The following is a 14,073-nucleotide window of genomic DNA, read 5'->3' on the forward strand; positions in this document are numbered from 1 at the left end:
CAAGTCCTAGTCTCCTTGTCTGCCCAGTCCAGGTTCCCCACCTTCCCCCTAGCTTTGATCTCTGTCTCCCCACCAGCCAAGTGCTCCTCATTTCATTCTCTCATTCTAAGTTCCAGCTTTCCCTCCTCCTGCACTCCCAGTTCCAGTCTCCTTGTCCAGTCTTTGCTCGCTGCACCAGCTTCCAGTCCTAGCTTCCTTGCCCAACCAGGCCCAGTCCACTTGCCAGCCAGTTTGTGTCCCTCCTCCACCTCCCATTCACAGTTTCTCTCTTTCCCCTCCCAATATCACCAGACTCCGTGTCCCAGTCTGCTCCTCTTATCTCCCCCAACCATTCTGATGCAATCTCATCTGAATCAAGGGGATAAATTTCCTCTCACTGCTGCCTGGCCACCAGCAAGGGGGTTAATCAGAGCACTGGAGAAGCAGGCTTCATGCTCTCGGTTCTAGGGTCTGGCCCTAGCCCAGCTTGTTAAATTAGTAGGAAAAGTTCTCTGGGTCCCTGTTGCCCTGGGCTGGACCATGCTCAGTAGCTTTGTGGGCATGGGCCATATACAGTCTGGTCAGGAGTAGGAGATGTGAGGGGATGGAGATGCCCAGCTGCTCTGTGGGGATGGTGCACACAGCATGGTCAGCATTAGGACCTTTGAGTAACTAGAGCATGCCCACAGGTTGGTATCGTCAACACTTTTTCTGTGAAGTTCTAGTATGTCTCTGTTGAGAGAGTGTGAATGGCTATTTTTCAGTGGTGTAGAACTTGTCTGAATTTGGGTGGATTTTCATGGGGACAGCACATCTGACACACAGGCCATGCCCCGGACCAATTTTCAAGTCTTCTCCAAAATATGTAGGTGCTAGAGCATTTCAAAGAACATTTGCAACATGGGCAAAACAACATATTTTTCCCTAGCCTTGTTCTTGGAAATGACTGACTGTTTTGGCTGAAGTTTTCTAATAATAATAATAAATCTGAGGGAGACAAGCAGCATGGAAAATTTCAATCCAAACTGGTACTTTTGCAAAGGATTAAGCAACTGAAAACAGGGTTTTATATTGGAAAGCCGTGTGTGTGCATGCACACTTGCACACACCTAAAATAGACTGGGCTGATAGCATCATTTATAATTAAGTTTGTCTGACACTGCCCATTGCACACACATGTACATATAAATAATAAAATAAACACTGGCATGGCCCAGGAAACCTCTTAACCATTGCTTAATCATTGCATTGGATTGTAAATATTTGTTTTGCATTTGTAAATCTGTCCTTAAGTGGAAAAATAAAGGAAATAAGGTTTGTACAGTTAGGAAGTAATGAAGAGCCATTAAAAATAACTAGTACTAAAAAGCAAGAAAGGGAATGCTTGGAAAAGCTGAATGTTTACATATACAATTGGCTCATCTGGATGATTTGCATCCTATGGCATTAAAGGAATTAAATAATAAATTTACCTTTGACAATTATTTTAGATAAATCCTGAGGCCAATTCATGCAACTCTTTCTCAACCTAAAGCCTGACTGAAATCCTCTTCAGAAGGTTATTTAAAGTTATGCTCTAATTCAGGGGTTCTCTGCCATTTTCCTTCTGAGCCCCCCCACCAACCTGCTATAAAAAACTCCACAGCCCACCTGTGCCACAACAGTTGTTTTTCTGCCTATCCAGTAGATTAAAAGCCAGGGCCAGTGATAGGGGGTAGCAAGCAGAGCAATTGCCCAGGGGGCCCCACAAAGTTAAGTTGCTTGGGCTTCAATTTCAGCTCCAGGCGGCAGGGCTTGGGCTTCAGCCTTTCTGCCCTAAGGGGCCCCTTGTTGAGAACCGCTACTCTAATTTATCTCAAGGTTTGCTGGAGTTTTTTCCCCAAAATTATGGTTGAAATGGTGAGTTGTTAAACAGTTTGAGAAATGAGCAAACTATAGTCTGAAAAATGGAATACTATAATTTTCTATGAATGATTATAGTAATAAACAGGAAAGAGACTTACATAAGAAATTTGATTATAGGAACAGAAATGCTTTGCAAACTAAATTATTATTATTTTCAATATTTTTCCATGAGGCGTCAGGAGCTTTTCAATCTTTAAATTATGGGAAATTATTTTGTTTTCTGACAGTTTGAAAACCCATTCTGACTGCCTGATGCATTTCTGATTGAATTAGCTGAACTGACATTTTCCAGAAATGAACAAACAAAACATGCTGGATCAATCTGATTGTTGTTACAGACAGTGTTCATAATTCCAGCCCCTGTGCACTGTGGTCAACCTGGACCACGGCAGTATGCCAGCTCTTGTTAGTATCAGTCCTCAGTTTTTCCTTTCAAATCACTTATGCTTTGCAAAAGTGCTCCTGAGTCCTGAGTCCATGTATAGCAAATTAAATCAGAATTTTATCCAAAAGTTACATGGCTTAATATCTGTATAAGTGGACACTTTTTTTCCTCCTTTTTTTTTTCATTTCACAGTTCATTGTTTCCACATGGATTTCCTCCTCCTCCCAAAGTGTAGGCTTTTACAATAGGAGTAGTAATAATAAATCATCTGTACATAGAAGCAGACAAAGATTTTGCTGTCTTGTGGTAATTGTGACTACTGTACGTTAATAAAAATGGCCTCGATACAAAAAGTCACATCTGCAGTAATTAACAATCTAAGGCCTTCTCCATGTACTGATGTTCCACCAGTTTAATTTTGTTTTTAAACCAATGCAAACCCCTGTGTATACACTCATGTGTCAGTTCAGCTTTTTATTGGATGAAGCGAAATTAAAATAATTAACTTACAAACTTGCACTAGTTTCACTAAAAACACATCGTTCATTAATGTGGTGCAAACTTGTGTGTCAAAAAGGCTCCAGTAAGTCTTAGTAATTTGAATAAAATGCCCTTAAAGAAAATGTCTATTCTCATGCAATGTGTGCTGTGAGATTCACTGTCTTTGGAAAGCAAACATAGCATGTCCTTCAGTACAGTCAAATATTATAATTTCTCTAGAAATGGCCCTACAGTCAGCAACTAGGAGCCAATCATCCAAAGCTTCCTGTGTGTGCAGAGCTCTCCCACTGAAGACTATAGGAGTTCTATGCAGAGAGGATTTATCCCTTAGAATATGGCCTAGTATTCCTTGCACACTCAAAGCTCCCATTGAGAAAAGGAGTACTTGTGGCACCTTAGAGACTAACAAATTTATTAGAGCATAAGCTTTCGTGAGCTACAGCTCACTTCATCGGATGCATTTGGTGAAAAAAACAGAGGGGAGATTGATATACACACACGGAGAACATGAAACAGTGGGTTTGTCATACACACTGTAAGGAGAGTGATCACTTAAGATAAGCCATCACCAGCAGCAGAGGGGGGTGGGAAAGAGGAAAACCTTTCATGGTGACAGGCAAGGTAGGCTATTTCCAGCAGTTAACAAGAATATCTGAGGAACAGTCGGGGGTGGGGTGGGGTGGGGGGGAGAAATACCATGGGGAAATGGTTTTACTTTGTGTAATGACTCATCCATTCCCAGTCTCTATTCAAGCCTAAGTTAATTGTATCCAGTTTGCAAATTAATTCCAATTCAGCAGTCTCTCGTTGGAGTCTGTTTTTGAAGCTTTTTTGTTGAAGGATAGCCACTCTTAGGTCTGTGATCGAGTGACCAGAGAGATTGAAGTGTTCTCCAACTGGTTTTTGAATGTTATAATTCTTGACGTCTGATTTATGTCCATTCATTCTTTTACGTAGAGACTGTCCAGTTTGACCGATGTACATGGCAGAGGGGCATTGCTGGCACATGATGGCATATATCACATAGGTAGATGCGCAGGTGAACGAGCCTCTGATAGTGTGGCTGATGTGATTAGGCCCAATGTTGGTGTCCCCTGAATAGATATATGGACAGAGTTGGCAACGGGCTTTGTTGCAAGGATAGGTTTCTGGGTTGGTGGTTCTGTTGTGTGGTGTGTGGTTGCTGGTGAGTATTTGCTTCAGACTGGGAGGCTGTCTGTAAGCAAGGACTGGCCTGTCTCCCAAGATCTGTGACAGTGATGGGTCGTCCTTCAGGATAGGTTGTAGATCCTTGATGATGCGTTGGAGAGGTTTTAGTTGGGGGCTGAAGGTGATGGCTAGTGGCGTTCTGTTATTTTCTTTGTTGGGCCTGTCCTGTAGTAGGTGACTTCTGAGTACTCTTCTGGCTCTGTCAATCTGTTTCTTCACTTCAGCAGGTGGGTATTGTAGTTGTAGGAATGCATGATAGAGATCTTGTAGGTGTTTGTCTCTGTCTGAGGGGTTGGAGCAAATGCGGTTATATCGTAGAGCTTGGCTGTAGACAATGGATCGTGTGGTATGATCTGGATGAAAGCTAGAGGCATGTAGGTAGGAATAGCGGTCAGTAGGTTTCCGATATAGGGTGGTGGTTATGTGACCATCGCTTATTAGCACCGTAGTGTCCAGGAAGTGGATCTCTTGTGTGGACTGGTCCAGGCTGAGGTTGATGGTGGGATGGAAATTGTTGAAATCATGGTGGAATTCCTCAAGGGCTTCTTTTCCATGGGTCCAGATGATGATGTCATCAATGTAGCGTAAGTAGAGTAGGGGCATTAGGAGATGAGAGCTGAGGAAGCGTTGTTCTAAGTCAGCCATAAAAATGTTGGCATATTGTGGGGCCATGCGGGAACCCATCGCAGTGCCGCTGACTTGAACGTATACATTGTCCCCAAATGTGAAATAGTTATGGGTGAGGACAAAGTCACAAAGTTCAGCCACCAGGTTAGCCATGACAGTATCGGGGATACTGTTCCTGACGGCTTGTAGCCCATCTTTGTGTGGAATGTTGGTGTAGAGGGCTTCTACATCTATAGTGGCTAGGATGGTGTTTTTAGGAAGATCACCAATGGACTGTAGTTTCCTCAGGAAGTCAGTGGTGTCTCGAAGATAGCTGCGAGTGCTGGTAACGTAGGGCCTGAGGAGGGAGTCTACATAGCCAGACAATCCTGCTGTCGTGGTGCCAATGCCTGAGATGATGGGGCGTCCAGGATTTCCAGGTTCATGGATCTTGGGTAGCAGATAGAATACCCCAGGTCGGGGTTCTAGGGGTGTGTGTGTGCGGATTTGTTCTTGTGCTTTTTCAGGGAGTTTCTTGAGCAAATGCTGTAGTTTCTTTTGGTAACTCTCAGTGGGATCAGAGGGTAATGGCTTGTAGAAAGTGGTGTTGGACAGCTGCCTAGTAGCCTCTTGTTCATACTCCGACCTATTCATGATGACGACAGCACCTCCTTTGTCAGCCTTTTTGATTATGATGTCAGAGTTGTTTCTGAGGCTGTGGATGGCACTGTGTTCTGCATGGCTGAGGTTATGGGGCAAGTGATGCTGCTTTTCCACAATTTCAGCTCGTGCACGTCGGCGGAAGCACTCTATGTAGAAGTCCAGGCTGCTGTTTCGACCTTCAGGAGGAGTCCACCCAGAATCCTTCTTTTTGTAGTGTTGGTAGGAAGGTCTCTGCGGGTTAATATGTTGGTCAAAGGTGTGTTGGAAATATTCCTTGAGTCGGAGACGTCGAAAATAGGATTCTAGGTCACCACAGAACTGTATCATGTTCGTGGGGGTATAGGGGCAAAAGCAGAGGCCCCGAGATAGGACAGATTCTTCTGCTGGGCTAAGAGTATAGTTGGATTGATTAACAATATTGCTGGGTGGGTTACAGGAACCACTGTTGTGGCCCCTTGTGGCATGTAGTAGTTTAGATAGCTTAGTGTCCTTTTTCTTTTGTAGAGAAGCAAAGTGTGTGTTGTAAATGGCTTGTCTAGTTTTTGTAAAGTCCAGCGACGAGGACGTTTGTGTGGAAGGTTGGTTCTTTATGAGAGGATCCAGTTTTGAGAGCTCATTCTTAATCTTTCCCTGTTTGCTGTAGAGGATGTTGATCAGGTGGTTCCGCAGTTTCTTTGAGAGTGTGTGGCACAAGCTGTCAGCATAGTCTGTGTGGTATGTAGATTGTAATGGATTTTTTACCTTCAGTCCTTTTGGTATGATGTAAATCTGTTTGCATTTGGAGAGGAAGATGATGTCTGTCTGTATCTGTACGAGTTTTTTCATGAAGTTGACAGATTTCCACTCTATATGGCTAAATTCAGTGCCTTGCATAATGACAGGTTTCAGAGTAGCAGCCATGTTAGTCTGTATTCGCAAAAAGAAAAGGAGTACTTGTGGCACCTTAGAGACTAACAAATTTATTAGACGTCTCTGACTCAAGGAATATTTCCAACACACCTTTGAGCAACATATTAACCCACAGAGACCTTCCTACCAACACTACAAAAAGAAGGATTCTGCTCTACGATATAACTGCATTTGCTCCAACCCCTCAGACAGAGACAAACACCTACAAGATCTCTATCATGCATTCCTAAAACTACAATACCCACCTGCTGAAGTGAAGAAACAGATTGACAGAGCCAGAAGAGTACTCAGAAGTCACCTACTACAGGACAGGCCCAATTAATTTGGAATTGGAATTAATTTGCAAACTGGATACAATTAATTTAGGCTTGAATAGAGACTGGGGGTGGATGAGTCATTACACAAAGTAAAACCATTTCCCCATGTTATTTCTCCCCACCACCCCACCCCACCCCACCCCCGACTGTTCCTCAGATATTCTTGTTAACTGCTGGAAATAACCTACCTTGCTTGTCACCGTGAAAGGTTTTCCTCCTTCCCCCCCCCCCCACTGCTGGTGATGGTTTATCTTAAGTGATCACTCTCCTTACAGTGTGTATGATAAACCCATTGTTTCATGTTCTCCGTGTGTGTATATCAATCTCCCCTCTGTTTTTTCCACCAAATGCATCCGATGAAGTGAGCTGTAGCTCACGAAAGCTTATGCTCTAATAAATTTGTTAGTCTCTAAGGTGCCAGAAGTACTCCTGTTCTTTTTGCGAATACAGACAAACACGGCTGCTACTCTGAAAGCTCCCATTGGTTACATACGTATTTCTGGGTGCACAAAGAATACAGGATTAGGCATTTAGGATTTACCTTTCTGCTTCCCCACCTGGAGAAGAAGAGCGAAAGATGTAGGTGCAAGTGACAGCAGGAAAATGTGGAAAAGGGAGTTGTTTTCCTGTCCCTTTATCCTCTATCCTTTATAAGAATTCTGCTTGTCCCTTTGGGCTAATGATAGCCCTGACCCAGCTGAAGCACCTCAGAGATCCAGAATGCTTGGAGTGAAAGGGCTCCCAGGTGCATGGAGACTGCTCTCTCATTGCCACACTCTTTCGTGGGTTGTAGTTTATTTCACCACCTTACATGCATAAGGGAGTAGAGCTATGACCTGACTTACACATGACCCTCCTTGCCCTTTATGGGACACCAAGGGTGCCTAGGTGAGGAAGGACATAGGTTCCCTGTGTTCTCGAGAATAGGAACTGCAGTTGTGCATGGCCATTAGATGAACACACAGATTGGGGATGGGTCAGGCTCCTTATACTCTTCCACCCTTCCGCTCCCCACTGCACATGTGCATGAAGGCCAATAACTTAATAGGAGTTAGGCACCTAACCTGCTTAGACACTCTTGTCAATTCCATTAGGCACACATTTGTCTCATTAGGTGCCTAAATACCTTAGTAAATCTAACCCTCGGGCATTTACACTCCTAAGTCACACTGAAAGTCCAGGAGGAGTCTTTCTCAAGCTCGCCTGTTGAAACTGTTCCACTGCGTATGAAATACGTAAATATTGATTGGAGTAGGGACTGGAACTGGAGAGAGTGAGATGCAACCTCACATTCTGAGCCACCTACCATATAGCTCAGAGGTTAGGGCATTCTTAGGAGGTAGGAAAGGTGGTTTAAGTCTCTGCTCCACCTCAGGGACTAAGAGGGAATTGAACCTGGGTCTTCTGCCTTCCAGGTACACTGAGATTTTGGGTATAAGGGGTGGACACAACCAGCAGCTACTCTTTCGCCTTCATTTTTTGTGAGAAAGGACTGGCCTGGCTTTGGAGCCTAACCCCTGGAAAGCATTCATTGCTATGAATCCCAAGCAGCAGGAGACACCTTCTGTTAGATACCTTATTCCTTTTTGGGGTGTGGCTTAAGTCCCACCTTTCCCCTCAGTATTTCCTACTGTCATATAGGCAGCTCCATGCTCAGCATGCTGGCTTCTGTGAATCCCATTCTTAGGTTACGAATTCTTCCCATGCATTGTACAGGAGCCTAAGAGCCTAATTCAGGACTGTGGATTCTCCTGGATGGAAAGGGGCCTAAAAGTTAAGTGTTGTGACACTACATTTGAGTCCCCTTTGTGGCTCTAGCTCCTTAATGTCTAAGTACCTTTTGAAAATGGGACTTAGGCTCCTAGGATATTTTCCATTGTTGTTTGCAGTGTTGTTGTAGCTGTGTTGTTCCCAGGATATGAGAGAGATAGGGTGGGTGAGGTAATATCTTTTATTGGGCCAACATATATTGGTGAGAGAGACAAGCTTTAGAGCTACACAGAACTTTGGCAAGTCTAACCTGAAGCATGAAACCTGTCTCTTTCACCAACAGAAGTTGGTCCAATGAAAGATATTGCCTCATCCAACTTGTCTCGCTCTTAAGACAGGCATTTTCTGAAAGTTGTCATAATTTTCATATATGTCTTTAAACAAAATCCCTTCTTGCCAGCTGAGATATAAAAAAAAAAATTCTCCTATTCTTTATAGGAAAGAATCATGGCTCAGTTGTATTTGAGGTTTGTTCATTAATTTCGTGATTTGGTGTGTAAAAATGTGAAAAATACGATTACTGAGTGTGTAGAGAAAATGAACTCTCACAGATATGTTGCTTTGTGTATTTCTTCAGTTTCTTCCTATGACAAAGGAGTTGGTTTCTATATATTTTTCTGCTGGGGTTAAAGTTTTATAGAGTACTAGTGAATTATTAGTTGAGCCCTCTTAGGGAAATGATAGCTTGAAAGAGAGAGCCCCTAATAAAAGTGGTTTGAAACTACCTTCTTCCCCTCCAGAGTGGTTGTGGTTTGGTCCTGCGATATAGAGTTTAGTGAAAATACAGGTTTATAACCATTTATGGCTGAAATTAGTTAGATGCAATTTATCTAGTATACTGAAAGGGAAAGCCAAATTTCCATATGAATACATTAGAAGTGAATTAGTTCCTTATAGACATGTATTAAGAGTTGGCCCAAAGTGATGGTACCTCATTAAGTTGAAGAATTTGGATACTATTATGATTTCTCCAGCTATAATAGGTGGACTTTTTCGAAAGGGTTGTTTTTTTGTAATCTGCTGCATAACATTTAGAAGTACTTCCCAGATGCTCCGGGTATTCTTGCATGTGATCAGAATTGTTGCATTGCTAAATTTAAAAGAGGGACTATTGGAAAGCCCTGAGATGTGAAAACAGAAAGATAGTACAAAGGAGATGTGTGCATGTGCTGAGAACTCGGAAGAGGCTGCTATGAAATGAATAGTTTCTGGTAACCAGTCATCTGACAATCACTGGTGTCTGGAAATCACCACTTAGCTACTCACCCTGTCATCATAAGAGACATCTTGGCTCTCTGCTCGTGGTGAGAAACATACGCAATAATAAAGCACTCAGCATTCTATCCTGAATGTGCCATACTGGAAAACAACGGCATACTGTTTCTGCTCAGAATCTATTGTTTGAATATTAATGAACAAATAGGGGCCTATGAGCATGGTGCCTATGAAACCTCTCATATTAGGCAAGCATTTGTTTCCCACTAAGTGATTTCTGGTTAATGATTAAGTCTCCAATTTGAGTCAGTCTTTGTTGCTGGACACTGGCTATGGGTGAATTAGTTGGGGAGATGTACGCTTTGAAGAATGCTTTATGAAGATAGTATAAAAAGTGCTCAGTCTTCAACTTCCTCTTAATTTTTTAAAGGTGGTATCATGAAATCATGCGAGTTAGAGATGGAAAAGACCTAGATGATCATCTAGTCAATAGCCCTGCCACTGTAGGATTGTCCTTTACAGTATATTGATATTCCTTTACATTTCTGTAATTCATACTTACGTAAAAGATATTAATATTGCTTTGTTTTGATTTAGACATAGAGTAAAGCAATAGCAGGCTGTAGAAGCCCTCAGCATAATTAATAATACAGTCCAATTAACAAAAAAAAGCCCAATTTTCTCCATACCACAGAGGCCCTTCTAAGTGAAATTTTTTTTGCCTATCTCAGAACTCCCCAAAAAGAAATCCCCGAGATAAAGATCCACATTCCCAAGAGAAGTCCCCAGCCTTCCCCAGCTACCCGCCCCAATAGATAAGATTTTCAGCTTACTCTAAAGTCAATGAATTTGAGCTCAGTCTGAGTAAACACAGCGAGTGAATTCCAAAGTAGGAGGGCCCTTGTAAAGCATGCTAATATAACAAAGGAGCGGCAGCTTTCAGTTAGCCAGGTCCTATGTCATTTAGAGTATGCCTACACTGCAGCTGGGAGAGCGCCCCTTAGCCCAGCTAGATGGACACACACTGGTGGGGCTGGAGCTAGTGAGCTAATAATAGCTGTGTAAATATTCACAAAAAGAAAAGGAGTACTTGTGGCACCTTAGAGACTAACACATTTATTAGAGCATAAGCTTTCGTGAGCTACAGCTCACTTCATCGGATGCATCTGTAGCTCACAAAAGCTTATGCTCTAATAAATGTGTTAGTCTCTAAGCTGCACAAGTCCTCCTTTTCTTTTTGCAGATACAGACTAATATGGCTGCTACTCTGAAACCTGAGTAAATATTGTGGCTCCAGCAGAGACTTTAGTTAGCCACCTGACTCAGACCCAGAGAGTTGGGTGGGCTTGCAAGCCTGAGCTTCCCCATGGGCCACAACCATCTACACAGTTGCATTTAGTGTACTAACCTTAGCCCCACTAGTGTGAGTCTATCTATCTGGGCTGGGAGGCTCCCTCCCAGCTGCATGTAGACTTACCCTTGGGGCCTGATCTAACTCCCACTGAAGTATATTTCAGTGGGAGTTGGAAGACCCATAGGGTTTAATGAGTCACAACCAACCCTTTAAACTCCACCTGGAAACTAACAGACAGCCAGTGAAGATTTTGGAGTCATGTGCTCATGGCATGACACACCACTTAACAGGCAAACTGCCATCTTCTGCACTAGGTTCAGTTTCAAAACTGAATGAAACTGCTGCTCCAGAGGGTATATCTACAATGCAATCACAGGGTGTAGACATAGCTGAGCTAACTTTGATCTAGCTGGCTTGGGTGCCAGAGCAGTGAAGTTGCAGCAGCATGTGTTTCAGCACAGGTTGTTCAAACCTGCTTGGAATTCTGGGTAATGAATTACTGAGGCCGGTTCATGATGAAGAATACATTGCTGTAGCTTCACTGCTCTGCTACTGGAGCTAACTAAATTAAAGATAGATTAGGTGTGTGTCCATGAGCTGCAAGCAGTGTAGACCTACTCTCAGTCAAGAAAGAGAGTAGATTTGAGTTTAATTTACTAAATTATAAAACTTTTTTCTTCTAATATGAAAGAAAACTAAATCAAATCAGTTTCACTATTGTTAATCAACTGGCTTCAGAGGAGTTGCTATGGATATTCACTGGGGAAATGGAGAACATAATCTGGCCTTTGGTTGTTAATAAAGCATAGAGTTTAATGTCTTGTAAATCCTTCCTAACGTGCTCTATTATAAATTACCATCATAACTGAAAATAGTTTCCTTCAGTGGTTTTATCTATTAGGAGTTTGCTGCCTTTTGGTAGACCACAGAAGCAATGAATTGAGAGTACAATGGGAAGGTTGCCTATTAAAAAGACTGGAAGCTTTTTTCAATTAGGTATTGGTTTAAAGGGGCCCGAGCCCAGTACTGTTTTTATTGATACAATGGGAGTTTTGCCATTCATGTCAACAGGAGTGGGATTGGACCCTTTGTTACTCTTTAAAATAATCTTTTAGAAAGTGCACTCTAATAAAGCATGTAGTACAGTTCTTATTACTACAGAGGAAACATTTAGAGGCACAAAAATGGCAACGTTAAGAAAGTGCTTCCAAAACTTTTCTCATTTTTACACAGTATGCCACTATTAACAAGTGAAATCAGCTCTAGATGCCAGTCATTATTAAATGCTTTCTTCAGCAAATGGGCTTGAAGACAAGCATAGCCACTCATCTCCTTCTATAATGCTAATGCTTTTGACATTTTTCTTGTCGTTCCCATTTACAACTGTAGCCAGTGGACTCCTTGTAGTTTACTGAAAATTCGTAGACCCAAAACTTTATTTTTTTGTTTTGTGCAAAAAGTATTAAAATGTGGGTGGGGGGAGGCTAGGAAGGGATTGTTCAGCATTAGACTTAACTTGAGCTTAATTTTCCTCTTCGCTCTGGTCCATTTTGTGTTCTCACACTTTTTGAAAACAATTAAACTGTCTTTTCGGTATAGGGAGTTTGAATGAATGAGCCTGCGTTCACTCCCATTGAAGTCAGTGATCAAAGTCCATTTGCCTTCATTGGGAGCAAGTGTGTGTCCTGAGGAAGCGCATACATATTGTGCCCTTGCTCTATAAAATATATTAAAAAGAATCACTGCTCAGCCAAAGTAATAAGAACTGGAGAATATGGTTGAAGAGGGAAGGTTAAAGAAATTGAATGTATATAGGTTTTTGTTTGTGAATGAGTGATAGACATTTTCACTTCATGCTAGTAGTGACACAAGGAGTAAAGGATTTAGGTTATACGAGGACCCAATTAATGCCCTGAATTCAGTTGTTTGAAACACATTAAAGGTGCCTTTTACATGCTATATATGGGATATCAAGAAACAAAGATTGGTCTGGGGTGACATAGGCATCTCTCCAGCCCCCACTCCATAGTCTGAAGCAAACTCTGAAATGATAAACACAGGTTCATGTTTACTCCACCCTTTATGTAGTGCAGGGGTCTTTTGAGCTGAAATTCACCTGTTCCTGGAATTAATAGACAATGGGTTTTCCTCCCCTGGTGGTAGCTTGAAAAAGGAGGATTTGAAGTGGGTCATTTGCAAACCCCAGGTACTTCCTAAGAAATCCATTTCACAGGTATTATTCCAAAAAGTCCTTTGGAGTTCCTAATACCATCCAGGTATAAAGCACTACACAGTTGCATTCTTAATACTATGGGCTCCAAAGATGTTAAACTTAATTAGATAAAGTTCATTCGGGATATTGCAAGTTATTGTCAGTCTGTCACAATAGGTTCGGTGCTGATTCAGCTGGAGGAGTGACACCTACTGAATTAATATCCACACTTCTATCAGTATGTTTGGTTTTGCTTGTAGGTAACCCAACCAAATATTGACCAGAACCCACTATTCTTAAGTTATGAAATCTAATTTTAAGACCCAGATCTAAGTGGATATGGCTTTATAGTCAAGATATCCGACTTTTTAGGCAGTGTATAATACAGGATATGAAATAGACAGTATATTTTTAATATATTAACAAATGTTTGAATAGAAAAAATATAATGGAGTATTTTGTACAAGACTCATGTAATATCTTTTATTTGGCCCTGACTTAGGGAGGGAAAGGATGAATCTCCATAGTAATTGTAGAATTCTTTACATTTTCAGATATTAAATCACATCTGTCTCTGATAACATATATTTCACTTCCCTGTTTCACATCCTGGAATTCAGATATTTATACAGAAGATAGCTTTACATTCTGAAGATGTATGTTTACCATAATACTAATAAAGTATTTCCCCCCTGCAAAATACAAGCACAGCAAATTGCTTCAGATACATTCTTCTTCAGGGAAAACCCAGTAAATGATGCTTCAGGGCCTTAATCTCAAGATAAAAAAATATTTTCTAAAGGTTAGATGTCAGTAGATTTTCACGTCTTAGCAGAACTGAAAGCAAAATCTCCAGCAAGAATAATTTCACTTTATAGGAAACTGAAGAGAGAGAGGACAACCTCAGAACATCTATGCACAAAATATTCTGCATTATTTTGCTAGTTTGGGCAAAAGTAGTGTCTGATGAAACCTCCAATCCTCTAAACAGAAGCCAAATCTTTGGATCACATCTTCTCCAGTACTTGCTGGACTTCCCTGCCCAAAC

General features: G+C 41.7%; 1 protein-coding gene across 11 annotated transcripts in view; it reads left to right on the top strand.

Annotated features, from left to right (window-relative positions):
- CHL1 (cell adhesion molecule L1 like) overlaps positions 1-14,073 on the top strand; it is a 214,912-nt gene that overhangs the window by 69,297 nt on the left and 131,542 nt on the right. The window contains exon 3 of one of the 11 annotated variants that reach the window (XM_043518859.1): positions 1,470-1,548. The exons of the other annotated variants lie outside the window; for them this stretch is intronic. The gene's annotated coding sequence lies outside the window, so the exon portion shown is untranslated. The remainder of the gene's footprint in view (positions 1-1,469; positions 1,549-14,073) is intronic. 11 annotated transcript variants of the gene reach the window in all.

Source organism: Dermochelys coriacea, chromosome 7, assembly GCF_009764565.3.
Source record: "Dermochelys coriacea isolate rDerCor1 chromosome 7, rDerCor1.pri.v4, whole genome shotgun sequence".
NCBI classification, from domain to species: Eukaryota; Metazoa; Chordata; order Testudines; family Dermochelyidae; genus Dermochelys; species Dermochelys coriacea.